Source organism: Chiloscyllium plagiosum, unplaced genomic scaffold (genome assembly GCF_037043375.1).
Source record: "Chiloscyllium plagiosum isolate Xiang-an unplaced genomic scaffold, Cpla_swu_hap1 HiC_scaffold_40, whole genome shotgun sequence".
Classification (NCBI taxonomy): Eukaryota; Metazoa; Chordata; class Chondrichthyes; order Orectolobiformes; family Hemiscylliidae; genus Chiloscyllium; species Chiloscyllium plagiosum.
Window position 1 is genome coordinate 2,382,030 of NW_028270178.1, and position 13,552 is coordinate 2,395,581.

Sequence of the window (13,552 nt, forward strand, 5' to 3'; positions counted from 1 at the left end):
GTATGTGTGAGTGTGTTTGTGTGTGTATGGGTGTGTGAGTGTGTGTGAGTGTATGTGTGAGTGTGTATGGGTGTGTGAGTGTGTGTGTCTGAGTGTGTATGTGTGTGTGTGTGTGAGTGAGTGTGTGAGAGTGTGTGTGAGTGTGGGTGTGGGTTTGAGTATGTGAGTGTGGCTGTGTGAGTGTGAGTGTCTGAGTGTGAGTGTGATGTGTGAGAGTGTGTGAGAGTGTGTGTGTGAGTCTGTGTGAGAATGTGGGAGAGTGTGTGTGTGAGTGTGTGTGTGTGTATGAGTGTGTGAGTGTGAGTGTGTATGTGTGAGTGTGTATGGGTGTGTGAGTGTGAGTGTCTGAGTGTGAGTGTGGGAGTGTGAGTGTGTGAGTCTGTGTGTGAGTGTGTGAGAGTGTGATTGTGTGTGTGTGTGAGTGTGTGAGTTTGTGTGTGTGAGTGTGTGTGAGTGTGGGTGTGGGTGTGTGAGTGTGAGTGTCTGAGTGTGAGTGTGTGAGTGTGTGTGAGTGTGTGTGAGTGTCTGAGTGTGAGTGCGTGTGAGATTGTGTGAGTGTGTGAGAGTGTGAGTGTGTGTGTGTGAGTTTGTGTGTGAGTGTGAGTGTCTGAGTGTCTGCGTGTGTGAGTGTGGGTGAGTGGGTGAGTGAGTGGGTGTGGTTGAGTGAGTGTGTGAGTGTGAGTTTGTGTGGGTGAGTGTGTGTGGGTGTGGGTTTCAGTATGTGAGTGTGGGTGTAGTGTGTGAATGTGTGTGGGTGTGTGTGTGTGAGCGTGTCTGAGTGTGTGTGAGTGTGTGTGTGTGAGAATGAGTGTGTGAGGGTGTGTGGGTGTGTGAGTGTGAGTTTGTGTGTGTGAGTGAGTGTGAGTGTGAGTATGTGAGTGTGTATGAGTGTGTATGGGTGTGGATGTGTGTGTGAGTGTGAGTGTCTGAGTGTGTGTGAGTGTAAGTGTGTGGATGTGTGTGTGAGAGTGTGTGTGTGCCTGAGTGTGAGTGTCTGAGTGTGAGTGTCTTAGAGTGAGTGTGTGAGTGTGAATGTCTGAGTGTGTGAGTGTGGGTGAGTGTGTGAGTGTGTGTGTGTGTGTGTGGGTGTGTGAGTGTGTGTGAGTGTGTGTATGTGCGAGTGTGTGTGAGAGTGTGAATGTGTGTGTGTGGGTGTGTGTGTGTGGGTGAGTGTGTGTGAGTGTGTGATTCTGTGTGTGAGTGTGAGTGAGTGAGTGTGTGTGAGTGTGAGGGTGTGTGACTATGTGTGGGTGTGTGAGTGTGTGTGAGTGTGTGTGTGTGAGTGTGAGTGTGTGTGTGTGTGTGTGAGTGTGTATGTGTGAGTGTGTGTGTGTATGGGTGTGTGAGTGTATGGGTGTGTGAGTGTGTGTGAGTGTATGTGTGAGTGTGTATGGGTGTGTGAGTGTGTGTGTCTGAGTGTGTATGTGTGTGTGTGTGAGTGAGTGTGTGAGTGTGTGTGAGTGTGGGTGTGGGTTTGAGTATGTGAGTGTGGCTGTGTGAGTGTGAGTGTCTGAGTGTGTGTCTGAGTGTGAGTGTGAGTGTGAGTGTGAGTGTGTGAGAGTGTGTGAGAGTGTGAGAGTGTGTGAGAGTGTGTGTGTGAGTCTGTGTGAGAGTGTGTGAGAGTGTGTGTGAGTCTGTGTGTGAGTGTGATTGTGGGTATGTGTGAGTGTGTGTGTGTGAGTGTGTGAGTATGTGTGTGTGAGTGTGTGTGAGTATGTGTGAGTGTGGGTGTGAGTCTGAGTGTGAGTAAGTGAGTGTGTGTGTGTGTGAGTATGTGTGAGTGTGAGTATGTGAGTGAGTGTGAGTGTGAGTGTGTGAGTGAGTGTGAGTGTGAGTGTGTGTGGGTGTGTGAGTGTGAGTGTCTGAGTGTGTGTCTGAGTGTGTGTCTGAGTGTGAGTGTGAGTGCGTGAGTCTGTGTGTGAGTGTGTGAGAGTGTGATAGTGGGTGTGTGTGTGTGAGTGTGTGTGAGTGTGGGTGTGGGTTTGAGTATGTGAGCGAGGCTGTGTGTGAGTGTGAGTGTGAGTGTCTGAGTGTGAGTGTGTGTGTGAGTGTGAGTGAGTGTGAGTGTGAGTGTGTGGGTGTGGATGTGGGTGTGTGTGTGAGTGTGTGGGTGTGTCTGAGTGTGTGTGAGAGTGTGTGTGTGTGTATGAGTGTGTGAGTATGAGTGTGTATGTGTGAGTGTGTATGGGTGTGTGAGTGTGTGTGAGTGTGGGCGTGTGTGAGTGTGTATGTGTGTGTGTGAGAAAGTGTGTGTGTGTGTGTGAGAGTGAGTGTGTGTGAGGGTGTGTGAGGGGGTGTGTGAGTGTGTGAGAGTGTGTGTGTGTCTGAGTGTGAGTGTCTGAGTGTGAGTGTCTGAGTGTGAGTGTGTGTGTGAGTGTGTGAGTTTGTTTGTGTGAGTGTGTGTGAGTGTGGGTGTGTGTCTGAGTGTGTGTGGGTGTGTGAGTGTGTGTTTCTGAGTGTGAGTGTGTGTGAGTGTGTGGGTGTGGGTGTGTTAGTGTGTGGGTGTGTGTGAGTGTGTGGGTGTGTCTGAGTGTGTGTGTGTATGAGTGTGTGAGTGTGAGTGTGAATGTGGGTGTGTGAGTGTGAGTTTGTGAGTGTGAGTGTGAGTATGTGAGTGTGTGTGAGTGTGTGTGAGTGTGAGTATGTGAGTGTGTATGAGTGTGTATGTGTGAGTGTGTGTGTGTATGGGTGTGTGAGTGTATGGGTGTGTGAGTGTGTGTGAGTGTATGTGTGAGTGTGTATGGGTGTGTGAGTGTGTGTGTCTGAGTGTGTATGTGTGTGTGTGAGAGAGTGAGTGTGTGTGAGTGTGTGGCTGTGGGAGTGGGTGTGGGTGTGTGCGTGAGTGTGTGGGTGTGTCTGAGTGTGTGTGAGAGTGTGTGTGTGAGAATGAGTGTGTGAGTGTGTGTGGGTGTGTGAGTGTGAGTTTGTGTGTGTGAGTGAGTGTGAGTGTGAGTATGTGAGTGTGTATGAGTGTGTATGGGTGTGGATGTGTGTGTGAGTGTCTGAGTGTGTGTGAGTGTGAGTGTGTGGATGTGTGTGTGAGTGTGTGTGAGAGTGTGTGTGTACCTGAGTGTGAGTGTCTGAGTGTGAGTGTCTGAGTGTGAGTGTGGGAGTGGGGGTGTCTGAGTGTGTGAGTGTGTGTGAGTGAGTGGTTGTAGGTGAGTGTGTGAGTGTGTGTGAGTGTGTGTATGTGCGAGTTATGTGTGAGAGTGTGAATGTGTGTGTGTGTGGGTGTGTGTGTGTGTGAGTGTGTGTGAGTGTGTGATTCTGTGTGTGAGTGTGAGTGAGTGAGTGTGTGTGAGTGTGAGGGTGTGTGAGTATGTGTGGGTGTGTGAGTGTGTGTGAGTGTGGGTGTGTGAGTGTGAGTGTGTGTGTGTGTGAGTGTGCGTGAGTCTGTATGTGTGAGTGTGTGTGTGTCTGAGTGTGAGTGTCTGAGTGTGAGTGTCTGAGTGTGAGTGTGTGTGTGTGTGAGTTTGTGTGTGTGAGTGTGTGTGAGTGTGGGTGTGAGTCTGAGTGTGAGTGTGTGAGTGTGTGAGTGTGTGTTTCTGAGTGTGAGTGTGTGTGAGTGTGTGGGTGTGGGTGTGTGTGAGTGTGTGGGTGTGTGTGAGTGTGTGGGTGTGTCTGAGTGTGTGTGTATGAGTGTGTGAGTGTGAGTGTGAATGTGGGTGTGTGAGTGTGAGTTTGTGAGTCTGAGTGTGAGTGTGAGTATGTGAGTGTGAGTGTGTGTGAGTGTGAGTGTGAGTGTGTGTGAGTGTGAGTATGTGAGTGTGTATGAGTGTGTATGTGTGAGTGTGTGTGTGTGTGTATGGGTGTGTGAGTGTATGGGTGTGTGAGTGTGTGTGAGTGTATGTGTGAGTGTGTATGGGTGTGTGAGTGTGTGTGTCTGAGTGTGTATGTGTGTGTGTGAGAGTGTGAGTGTGTGTGAGTGTGTGTGAGTGTGGGTGTGGGTTTGAGTATGTGAGCGAGGGTGTGTGAGTGTGTGTGAGTGTGAGTGTCTGAGTGTGACTGTGTGTGTGAGTGTGAGTGAGTGTGAGTGTGAGTGTGTGGGTGTGAATGTGGGTGTGTGCGTGAGTGTGTGGGTGTGTCTGAGTGTGTGTGAGAGTGTGTGTGTGAGAATGAGTGTGTGAGTGTGAGTGTGTGAGTGTGTGTGTGTGTATGAGTGTGTGAGTTTGTGTGTGTGAGTGTGCGTGTGAGTATGTGAGTGTGTGTGAGTGTGAGTGAGTGTGTGTGAGTGTGTATGTGTGAGTGTGTGTGTGTGTATGGGTGTGTGAGTGTGAGTGTGTATGTGTGAGTGTGTATGGGTGTGTGAGTGTGTGTGAGTGTGGGCGTGTGTGAGTGTGCGTGTGAGTATGTGAGTGTGTGTGAGTGCGTGTGAGTGTGTGTGAGTGTGTATGTGTGAGTGTGTGTGTGTGCATGGGTGTGTGAGTATGAGTGTGTATGTGTGAGTGTGTATGGGTGTGTGAGTGTGTGTGAGTGTGGGCGTGTGTGAGTGTGTATGTGTGTGTGTGAGAGAGTGAGTGTGTGTGTGTGAGAGTGAGTGTGTGTGAGGGTGTGTGAGGGGGTGTGTGAGAGTGTGTGTGTGTCTGAGTGTGAGTGTCTGAGTGTGAGTGTCTGAGTGTGAGTGTGTGTGTGAGTGTGTGAGTTTGTGTGTGTGAGTGTGTGTGAGTGTGGGTGTGAGTCTGAGTGTGAGTGTGGGTGTGTGAGTGTGTGTTGCTGAGTGTGAGTGTGTGTGAGTGTGTGGGTGTGGGTGTGTGTGAGTGTGTGGGTGTGTGTGAGTGTGTGGGTGTGTCTGAGTGTGTCTGTGTATGAGTGTGTGAGTGTGAGTGTGAATGTGGGTGTGTGAGTGTGAGTTTGTGAGTCTGAGTGTGAGTGTGAGTATGTGAGTGTGTGTGAGTGTGAGTGTGTGTGAGTGTGAGTATGTGAGTGTGTATGAGTGTGTATGTGTGAGTGTGTGTGTGTGTATGGGTGTGTGAGTGTATGGGTGTGTGAGTGTGTTTGAGTGTATGTGTGAGTGTGTATGGGTGTGTGAGTGTGTGTGTCTGAGTGTGTATGTGTGTGTGTGAGAGAGTGAGTGTGTGTGAGTGTGTGGGTGTGGGTGTGGGTGTGTGCGTGAGTGTGTGGGTGTGTCTGAGTGTGTGTGAGAGTGTGTGTGTGAGAATGAGTGTGTGAGTGTGTGTGGGTGTGTGAGTGTGGGTTTGTGTGTGTGAGTGAGTGTGAGTGTGAGTATGTGAGTGTGTATGAGTGTGTATGGGTGTGGATGTGTGTGTGTCTGAGTGTGTGTGAGTGTTAGTGTGTGGATGTGTGTGTGAGTGTGAGTGAGAGTGTGTGTGTTCCTGAGTGTGAGTGTCTGAGTGTGAGTGTCTGAGTGTGAGTGTGGGAGTGGGAGTGTCTGAGTGTGTGAGTGTGTGTGAGTGAGTGGGTGTGGGTGAGTGTGTGAGTGTGTGTGAGTGCGTGTGTGTGGGTGTGTGAGTGTGTGTGAGTGTGTGTATGTGAGAGTGTGTGTGTGAGAGTGTGAATGTGTGTGTGTGTGTGTGTGAGTGTGTGTGAGTGTGTGATACTGTGTGTGAGGGTGAGTGAGTGAGTGTGTGTGAGTGTGAGGGTGTGTGAGTATGTGTGGGTGTGTGAGTGTGTGTGAGTGTGGGTGTGTGAGTGTGAGTGTGTGTGTGTGTGAGTGTGCGTGAGTGTGTATGTGTGAGTGTGTTTGTGTGTGTATGGGTGTGTGAGTGTGTGTGAGTGTATGTGTGAGTGTGTATGGGTGTGTGAGTGTGTGTGTCTGAGTGTGTATGTGTGTGTGTGTGAGTGAGTGTGTGAGAGTGTGTGTGAGTGTGGGTGTGGGTTTGAGTATGTGAGTGTGGCTGTGTGAGTGTGAGTGTCTGAGTGTGAGTGTGATGTGTGAGAGTGTGTGAGAGTGTGTGTGTGAGTCTGTGTGAGAATGTGGGAGAGTGTGTGTGTGAGTGTGTGTGTGTGTATGAGTGTGTGAGTGTGAGTGTGTATGTGTGAGTGTGTATGGGTGTGTGAGTGTGAGTGTCTGAGTGTGAGTGTGGGAGTGTGAGTGTGTGAGTCTGTGTGTGAGTGTGTGAGAGTGTGATTGTGTGTGTGTGTGAGTGTGTGAGTTTGTGTGTGTGAGTGTGTGTGAGTGTGGGTGTGGGTGTGTGAGTGTGAGTGTCTGAGTGTGAGTGTGTGAGTGTGTGTGAGTGTGTGTGAGTGTCTGAGTGTGAGTGCGTGTGAGATTGTGTGAGTGTGTGAGAGTGTGAGTGTGTGTGTGTGAGTTTGTGTGTGAGTGTGAGTGTCTGAGTGTCTGCGTGTGTGAGTGTGGGTGAGTGGGTGAGTGAGTGGGTGTGGTTGAGTGAGTGTGTGAGTGTGAGTTTGTGTGGGTGAGTGTGTGTGGGTGTGGGTTTCAGTATGTGAGTGTGGGTGTAGTGTGTGAATGTGAGAATGAGTGTGTGAGGGTGTGTGGGTGTGTGAGTGTGAGTTTGTGTGTGTGAGTGAGTGTGAGTGTGAGTATGTGAGTGTGTATGAGTGTGTATGGGTGTGGATGTGTGTGTGAGTGTGAGTGTCTGAGTGTGTGTGAGTGTAAGTGTGTGGATGTGTGTGTGAGAGTGTGTGTGTGCCTGAGTGTGAGTGTCTGAGTGTGAGTGTCTTAGAGTGAGTGTGTGAGTGTGAATGTCTGAGTGTGTGAGTGTGGGTGAGTGTGTGAGTGTGTGTGTGTGTGTGTGGGTGTGTGAGTGTGTGTGAGTGTGTGTATGTGCGAGTGTGTGTGAGAGTGTGAATGTGTGTGTGTGGGTGTGTGTGTGTGGGTGAGTGTGTGTGAGTGTGTGATTCTGTGTGTGAGTGTGAGTGAGTGAGTGTGTGTGAGTGTGAGGGTGTGTGACTATGTGTGGGTGTGTGAGTGTGTGTGAGTGTGTGTGTGTGAGTGTGAGTGTGTGTGTGTGTGTGAGTGTGTATGTGTGAGTGTGTGTGTGTATGGGTGTGTGAGTGTGTGTGTATGGGTGTGTGAGTGTGTGTGAGTGTATGTGTGAGTGTGTATGGGTGTGTGAGTGTGTGTGTCTGAGTGTGTATGTGTGTGTGTGTGAGTGAGTGTGTGTGAGTGTGGGTGTGGGTTTGAGTATGTGAGTGTGGCTGTGTGAGTGTGAGTGTCTGAGTGTGTGTCTGAGTGTGAGTGTGAGTGTGAGTGTGAGTGTGTGAGAGTGTGTGAGAGTGTGAGAGTGTGTGAGAGTGTGTGTGTGAGTCTGTGTGAGAGTGTGTGAGAGTGTGTGTGAGTCTGTGTGTGAGTGTGATTGTGGGTATGTGTGAGTGTGTGTGTGTGAGTGTGTGAGTATGTGTGTGTGAGTGTGTGTGAGTATGTGTGAGTGTGGGTGTGAGTCTGAGTGTGAGTAAGTGAGTGTGTGTGTGTGTGAGTATGTGTGAGTGTGAGTATGTGAGTGAGTGTGAGTGTGTGAGTGAGTGTGAGTGTGAGTGTGTGTGGGTGTGTGAGTGTGAGTGTCTGAGTGTGTGTCTGAGTGTGTGTCTGAGTGTGAGTGTGAGTGCGTGAGTCTGTGTGTGAGTGTGTGAGAGTGTGATAGTGGGTGTGTGTGTGTGAGTGTGTGTGAGTGTGGGTGTGGGTTTGAGTATGTGAGCGAGGCTGTGTGTGAGTGTGAGTGTGAGTGTCTGAGTGTGAGTGTGTGTGTGAGTGTGAGTGAGTGTGAGTGTGAGTGTGTGGGTGTGGATGTGGGTGTGTGTGTGAGTGTGTGGGTGTGTCTGAGTGTGTGTGAGTGTGTGTGTGTGTGTATGAGTGTGTGAGTATGAGTGTGTATGTGTGAGTGTGTATGGGTGTGTGAGTGTGTGTGAGTGTGGGCGTGTGTGAGTGTGTATGTGTGTGTGTGAGAAAGTGAGTGTGTGTGTGTGAGAGTGAGTGTGTGTGAGGGTGTGTGAGGGGGTGTGTGAGTGTGTGAGAGTGTGTGTGTGTCTGAGTGTGAGTGTCTGAGTGTGAGTGTCTGAGTGTGAGTGTGTGTGTGAGTGTGTGAGTTTGTTTGTGTGAGTGTGTGTGAGTGTGGGTGTGTGTCTGAGTGTGTGTGGGTGTGTGAGTGTGTGTTTCTGAGTGTGAGTGTGTGTGAGTGTGTGGGTGTGGGTGTGTTAGTGTGTGGGTGTGTGTGAGTGTGTGGGTGTGTCTGAGTGTGTGTGTGTATGAGTGTGTGAGTGTGAGTGTGAATGTGGGTGTGTGAGTGTGAGTTTGTGAGTGTGAGTGTGAGTATGTGAGTGTGTGTGAGTGTGTGTGAGTGTGAGTATGTGAGTGTGTATGAGTGTGTATGTGTGAGTGTGTGTGTGTATGGGTGTGTGAGTGTATGGGTGTGTGAGTGTGTGTGAGTGTATGTGTGAGTGTGTATGGGTGTGTGAGTGTGTGTGTCTGAGTGTGTATGTGTGTGTGTGAGAGAGTGAGTGTGTGTGAGTGTGTGGGTGTGGGAGTGGGTGTGGGTGTGTGCGTGAGTGTGTGGGTGTGTCTGAGTGTGTGTGAGAGTGTGTGTGTGAGAATGAGTGTGTGAGTGTGTGTGGGTGTGTGAGTGTGAGTTTGTGTGTGTGAGTGAGTGTGAGTGTGAGTATGTGAGTGTGTATGAGTGTGTATGGGTGTGGATGTGTGTGTGAGTGTCTGAGTGTGTGTGAGTGTGAGTGTGTGGATGTGTGTGTGAGTGTGTGTGAGAGTGTGTGTGTACCTGAGTGTGAGTGTCTGAGTGTGAGTGTCTGAGTGTGAGTGTGGGAGTGGGGGTGTCTGAGTGTGTGAGTGTGTGTGAGTGAGTGGTTGTAGGTGAGTGTGTGAGTGTGTGTGAGTGTGTGTATGTGCGAGTTATGTGTGAGAGTGTGAATGTGTGTGTGTGTGGGTGTGTGTGTGTGTGAGTGTGTGTGAGTGTGTGATTCTGTGTGTGAGTGTGAGTGAGTGAGTGTGTGTGAGTGTGAGGGTGTGTGAGTATGTGTGGGTGTGTGAGTGTGTGTGAGTGTGGGTGTGTGAGTGTGAGTGTGTGTGTGTGTGAGTGTGCGTGAGTCTGTATGTGTGAGTGTGTGTGTGTCTGAGTGTGAGTGTCTGAGTGTGAGTGTCTGAGTGTGAGTGTGTGTGTGTGTGTGAGTTTGTGTGTGTGAGTGTGTGTGAGTGTGGGTGTGAGTCTGAGTGTGAGTGTGTGAGTGTGTGAGTGTGTGTTTCTGAGTGTGAGTGTGTGTGAGTGTGTGGGTGTGGGTGTGTGTGAGTGTGTGGGTGTGTGTGAGTGTGTGGGTGTGTCTGAGTGTGTGTGTATGAGTGTGTGAGTGTGAGTGTGAATGTGGGTGTGTGAGTGTGAGTTTGTGAGTCTGAGTGTGAGTGTGAGTATGTGAGTGTGAGTGTGTGTGAGTGTGAGTGTGAGTGTGTGTGAGTGTGAGTATGTGAGTGTGTATGAGTGTGTATGTGTGAGTGTGTGTGTGTATGGGTGTGTGAGTGTGTGTGAGTGTATGTGTGAGTGTGTATGGGTGTGTGAGTGTGTGTGTCTGAGTGTGTATGTGTGTGTGTGAGAGTGTGAGTGTGTGTGAGTGTGTGTGAGTGTGGGTGTGGGTTTGAGTATGTGAGCGAGGGTGTGTGAGTGTGTGTGAGTGTGAGTGTCTGAGTGTGACTGTGTGTGTGAGTGTGAGTGAGTGTGAGTGTGAGTGTGTGGGTGTGAATGTGGGTGTGTGCGTGAGTGTGTGGGTGTGTCTGAGTGTGTGTGAGAGTGTGTGTGTGAGAATGAGTGTGTGAGTGTGAGTGTGTGAGTGTGTGTGTGTGTATGAGTGTGTGAGTTTGTGTGTGTGAGTGTGCGTGTGAGTATGTGAGTGTGTGTGAGTGTGAGTGAGTGTGTGTGAGTGTGTATGTGTGAGTGTGTGTGTGTGTATGGGTGTGTGAGTGTGAGTGTGTATGTGTGAGTGTGTACGGGTGTGTGAGTGTGTGTGAGTGTGGGCGTGTGTGAGTGTGCGTGTGAGTATGTGAGTGTGTGTGAGTGTGAGTGTGTGTGAGTGTGTATGTGTGAGTGTGTGTGTGTGCATGGGTGTGTGCGTCTGAGTGTGTATGTGTGAGTGTGTATGGGTGTGTGAGTGTGTGTGAGTGTGGGCGTGTGTGAGTGTGTATGTGTGTGTGTGAGAGAGTGAGTGTGTGTGTGTGAGAGTGAGTGTGTGTGAGGGTGTGTGAGGGGGTGTGTGAGTGTGTGAGAGTGTGTGTGTGTCTGAGTGTGAGTGTCTGAGTGTGAGTGTCTGAGTGTGAGTGTGTGTGTGAGTGTGTGAGTTTGTGTGTGTGAGTGTGGGTGTGAGTCTGAGTGTAAGTGTGGGTGTGTGAGTGTGTGTTTCTGAGTGTGAGTGTGTGTGAGTGTGTGGGTGTGGGTGTGTGTGAGTGTGTGGGTGTGTGTGAGTGTGTGGGTGTGTCTTGAGTGTGTGTGTGTATGAGTGTGTGAGTGTGAGTGTGAATGTGGGTGTGTGAGTGTGAGTTTGTGAGTGTGAGTGTGAGTGTGAGTATGTGAGTGTGTGTGAGTGTGAGTGTGAATGTGAGTATGTGAGTGTGTATGAGTGTATGTGTGAGTGTGTGTGTGTGTATGGGTGTGTGAGTGTATGGGTGTGTGAGTGTGTGTGAGTGTATGTGTGAGTGTGTATGGGTGTGTGAGTGTGTGTGTCTGAGTGTGTATGTGTGTGTGTGAGAGAGTGAGTGTGTGTGTGAGTGTGTGGGTGTGGGAGTGGGTTTGGGTGTGTGCGTGAGTGTGTTGGTGTGTCTGAGTGTGTGTGAGAGTGTGTGTGTGAGAATGAGTGTGTGAGTGTGTGTGGGTGTGTGAGTGTGAGTTTGTGTGTGTGAGTGAGTGTGAGTGTGAGTATGTGAGTGTGTATGAGTGTGTATGGGTGTGGATGTGTGTGTGAGTGTCTGAGTGTGTGTGAGTGTGAGTGTGTGGATGTGTGTGTGAGTGTGTGTGAGAGTGTGTGTGTACCTGAGTGTGAGTGTCTGAGTGTGAGTGTGGGAGTGGGAGTGTGTGAGTGTGTGAGTGTGTGTGAGTGAGTGGGTGTGGGTGAGTGTGTGAGTGTGTGTGAGTGTGTGTGTGTGGGTGTGTGAGTGTGTGTGAGTGTGTGTATGTGAGAGTGTGTGTGTGAGAGTGTGAATGTGTGTGTGTGTGTGTGAGTGTGTGTGAGTGTGTGTGAGTGTGTGATACTGTGTGTGAGTGTGAGTGAGTGAGTGTGTGTGAGTGTGAGGGTGTGTGAGTATGTGTGAGTGTGGGTGTGTGAGTGTGAGTGTGTGTGTGTGTGAGTGTGCGTGAGTGTGTATGTGTGTGTGTTTGTGTGTGTATGGGTGTGTGAGTGTGTGTGAGTGTATGTGTGAGTGTGTATGGGTGTGTGAGTGTGTGTGTCTGAGTGTGTATGTGTGTGTGTGTGTGAGTGAGTGTGTGTGAGTGTGTGTGAGTGTGGGTGTGGGTTTGAGTATGTGAGTGTGGCTGTGTGAGTGTGAGTGTCTGAGTGTGAGTGTGATGTGTGAGAGTGTGTGAGAGTGTGTGTGTGAGTCTGTGTGAGAATGTGGGAGAGTGTGTGTGTGAGTGTGTGTGTGTATGAGTGTGTGAGTGTGTGTGAGTGTATGTGTGAGTGTGTATTGGTGTGTGTGTCTGAGTGTGTATATGTGTGTGTGTGTGTGAGTGAGTGTGGGAGTGTGTGTGTGAGTGTGCGTGTGGGTTTGAGTATGTGAGTGTGGCTGTGTGAGTGTGAGTGTCTGAGTGTGTGTCTGAGTCTGAGTGTGAGTGTGAGTGTGAGAGAGTGTGTGAGAGTGTGTGTGTGAGTCTGTGTGAGAGTGTGTGAGAGTGTGTGTGAGTCTGTGTGTGAGTGTGATTGTGGGTATGTGTGAGTGTGTGTGTGAGTGTGTGTGTGAGTGTGTGTGTGTATGTGTGAGTGTGGGTGTGAGTCTGAGTGTGAGTAAGTGAGTGTGTGTGTGTGAGTATGTGTGAGTGTGAGTGTGTGAGTGAGTGTGAGTGTGAGTGTGTGTGGGTGTGTGAGTGTGAGTGTCTGAGTGTGTGTCTGAGTGTGTGTCTGAGTGTGAGTGTGAGTGCGTGAGTCTGTGTGTGAGTGTGTGAGAGTGTGATTGTGGGTGTGTGTGTGTGAGTGTGTGTGAGTGTGGGTGTGGGTTTGAGTATGTGAGCGAGACTGTGTGAGTGTGTGTGAGTGTGAGTGCCTGAGTGTGAGAGTGTGGGTGAGTGAGTGTGTGTGAGTGTGAGGGTGTGTGAGTATGTGTGGGTGTGTGAGTGTGTGTGAGTGTGGGTGTGTGAGTGTGAGTGTCTGAGTGTGTGTGTGAGTGTGAGTCTGTGTGTGAATGTGAGTGTCTGTGTGTGTGAGACTGAGAGTGTGGGTGTGTGATTGTGGGTGGGTGTGAGTGTGTGAGAGTGTGTGTGTATGAGTGTGTGTGTGTGAGAGTATGTGTGAGTGTGTGAGTGAGTGTGAGTGTGCATGGGTGTCTGAGTGTGAGTGTCTGAGTGTGAGTGTGTGAGAGTGTGTGTGTGTGTCTGTCTGTGTGTGAGTGTCTGAGTGTGAGTGCGTGTGAGATTGTGTGAGTGTGTGAGAGTGTGAGTGTGTGTGTGTGAGTTTGTGTGTGAGTGTGAGTGTCTGAGTGTCTGAGTGTCTGAGTGTGTGAGTGTGGGTGAGTGGGTGAGTGAGTGGGTGTGGGTGAGTGAGTGTGTGAGTGTGAGTTTGTGTGGATGAGTGTGTGTGAGTGTGGGTGTGGGTTTCAGTATGTGAGTGTGGGTGTAGTGTGTGAATGTGTGTGTGTGTGTGTGAGTGTGTCTGAGTGTGTGAGTGTGAGTTTGTGTGTGTGAGTGAGTGTGAGTGTGAGTATGTGAGTGTGTATGAGTGTGTATGGGTGTGTGTGTGTGTGAGTGTGTGTGAGTGTGTGATTCTGTGTGTGAGTGAGTGAGTGTGTATGGGTGTGGATGTGTATGTGAGTATGAGTGTCTGAGTGTGTGTGAGTGTAAGTGTGTGGATGTGTGTGTGAGTGTGTGTGTGCCTGAGTGTGAGTGTGTGAGTGTGAGTGTCTGCGTGTGTGAGTGTGTGTGAGTGAGTGGGTGTGGGTGAGTGTGTGTGTGTGAGTGTGTGTGAGTGTGTGTGTGTGGGTGTGTGAGTGTGTGTGAGTGTGTGTATGTGCGAGTGTGTGTGTGAGAGTGTGAATGTGTGTGTGTGTGGGTGTGTGTGTGTGTGAGTGTGTGTGAGTGTGTGATTCTGTGTGTGAGTGTGAGTGAGTGAGTGTGTGTGAGTGTGAGTATGTGTGGGTGTGTGAGTGTGTGTGAGTGTGTGTGTGTGAGTGTGAGTGTGTGTGTGTGAGTGTGTGTGAGTGTGTATGTGTGAGTGTGTGTGTATATAGGTGTGTGAGTGTGTGTGTGTATGGGTGTGTGAGTGTGTGTGAGTGTATGTGTGAGTGTGTATGGGTGTGTGAGTGTGTGTGTCTGAGTGTGTATGTGTGTGTGTGTGTGAGTGAGTGTGTGAGTGTGTGTGAGTGTGGGTGTGGGTTTGAGTATGTGAGTGTGGCTGTGTGAGTGTGAGTGTCTGAGTGTGTGTCTGAGTCTGAGTGTGAGTG